This window comes from Callospermophilus lateralis, unplaced genomic scaffold, assembly GCF_048772815.1.
Source record: "Callospermophilus lateralis isolate mCalLat2 unplaced genomic scaffold, mCalLat2.hap1 Scaffold_89, whole genome shotgun sequence".
NCBI lineage: Eukaryota > Metazoa > Chordata > Mammalia > Rodentia > Sciuridae > Callospermophilus > Callospermophilus lateralis.
In genome coordinates this window covers 4,494,679-4,497,093 of record NW_027517018.1, presented here as the reverse complement: position 1 = coordinate 4,497,093, position 2,415 = coordinate 4,494,679, and the positions used below count along the sequence as shown (strand labels likewise).

The 2,415-nt window shown below is 47.9% G+C and overlaps 1 pseudogene; it reads right to left on the bottom strand.

The window, feature by feature from the left end:
- Nucleotides 1–280: 280 nt before the first annotated feature.
- On the bottom strand, nt 281–1,908 carry LOC143390127 (TNF receptor-associated factor 4-like; annotated as a pseudogene).
- Between the last annotated feature and the right edge of the window lie 507 nt (nt 1,909–2,415).

The following is a 2,415-nucleotide window of genomic DNA, read 5'->3' as shown; positions in this document are numbered from 1 at the left end:
CACCAAGGCATACCTGCCCTGCCGAGGAGGGGAGACAGGTTCTGGAATCACTTGTTTCCAGCCCTTGAATCCCATAGATCTGCTTCCAGCAGGGGCCAGGGCTGAAGCATCAATTGGAGGCACCTGTGGGTGGTGGTGGTAGGGGGAGAACAGGGTAACAACCGAGGCAGCATAAGCAGCTGAAAGGGGGGTCCAGCCCCCTCTCCAGATTCAACCAGTAGCCTGATAAGTCATGTCCCATCCATACCCCCTTCTCCCCTTGAGCCTGCAATCTCGGCACTCAGCTGAGGATCTTCCTGGGCAGTTCAACAGAGGCGCGGATAAAAACTGCATCGCATTGCACATAGTTTCCCTTTCGGATATCTTGGTGGGAGATGAACTTGGGATATCCAAAGCCCAGAGAACTCTCATCCAAGGAGCATCACCATGTGCCTTGCTTTTGAAAATTTTTCCAGTTTGAGTCAGAGTGGAAAGTCTCAATGAAAGGCTATGGATTAGCAAGCCCTGGGTTGCTCTGATTTAGCAGGGAGAACGTGACACGACGGGCAAAATGACACTCAAGGAGACTGTCAAAGGTGCCTGGTAGCACATGAATGTACAGAGAGAGATGTGTGCCCTCACCACTGCCATTGCCAATGAGGAGTGCAGACACCTGTAGTTTGTAACCATACTTATGTGTTTTGAAGGCTGGGCTGAAGCATTCAAGGTTGGGCTTGGCCTCTTCTAGCCTCTGCCCATAGCTGCCAATCTTCCAGATGAGCACTCCATCACTGCCTACTGATAGTTCCTCCAGCTCTCCATGCAGCTCCTGAAGCTCCTGTCAATGCTGGCTCACCAAAGCACACTTCATAGCCAGAGGTGGCTTCACACTCTCCTCCACATGCCACAACATTCCCAGCTTAGAGCACTGTTGGCAAAGCCCCAGGCAATGAGGGAAGGGAGGACTGTTACCAAAAAGGGAAGACACAGGGGTAGAAGGCGCCCAACTAGGCATAAGGAAGACAGGGTACTAGGAAGCATCTGCAGCTGGACAGCAGGGGGAAGGAACTCAAAGAACTAAACTCCCAGGAACCCTAGCCTTCATTTAGGACTTTATGGCCTAAAGAGGGATTGACAGGAAGAAGGGGCATCTGACCCTGTTCATGTAACCGGAGTATTTGAACGGGTATAACACCAAGGTAGTCCTACCGTTGTCCGTCAGATGATTTGGCAGATCCTCCTGAGCCACAGTGCCCATGCCACACTGGTTAGGGCAGGGCACAGGCACCCTTGGGCACTGGTACTGGTGACTCTGTACCTATTGACTTCCTTTGTGCAACAGGTACAAGGCTGGGTGCACTTGGGGCACTCAGAATTTGCACGCTGGGCCAGTAGTCACCGCATCATGCAGGCACCATGCTTGTTCTCACAGTACGCACTCTCTTGGGGGCATATACCCTCATGGCTCTCAAAGTCTTCCTCACTGAAGTCAAAGCCACAGAACTCGCACTTGAGGCGCCACTTGGGGCAGTTGTGTTGCAAGTTTGCAGGCAGATCACAGTGACTCAGCTTGGCAGGACAGGGATTGGGGCAGGGAAGTAAATTGAAGCTGCAGGTATTCAGGTGTCTTTGTAAATGACAAAGTGGCCCACTCCAGCAGCAGCCCTCCTCACTGTGCAAGCAGCGGATAGGCAGGCCTACCATCTGGACCTCCAGCTCTGGGTCTCGGTAGATCTTGGCATAGTCCAGTGGAAGTTGGTCCTCAGTGCATTTGAAGACTCCTTCACTGAGGAACTCCTGCAGACAGGTGTCACAGAAGTGGTGGCCATAGGTAGAAACCTGCAGGGGCTTGCACATGGGTTTCCTGCACATAGGGCACAGCAGCCGGCGCTTGGACTTCTCCAAGAACTTGTAGTGGAAGCTGCACATGGCGGGAGAGTGGCAGACACCGGCAAGCGGGGCTGGCAGCCCCGCCCAAAGCCACTAAGTGTTTGAAATATGCTTTATATTTGAAATACTATATAGTCTATAATCTCTCTTCAATTAAAAAATGATTGCATACTACATTATTTTACAGATGTAAAAACAGAATTCTTAAAGAATATTTGGACTATTTCTAATTCATAAGAAAATTCTAAATTGAATAATTTTTACATATGCATATGTAGTATATCAGTATAAATCTTTTTATATGAATATATACATGCAAAAGCAGGATATATACAAAAGATTCTTGCATGTTTTCTATATGAAATATGCACATTTGGGGGTTATGGTTCAGTGGTAGAGCACTTGCCGAGCATGTGTGAGGCAATGGGTTTGATTCTCATTACCATACACCAATAAAGGACCATTACCAACTAAAAAAGTATTAAAAAGAATAAATATACATACATATATATATATATATATATATATATATATATATATATACAC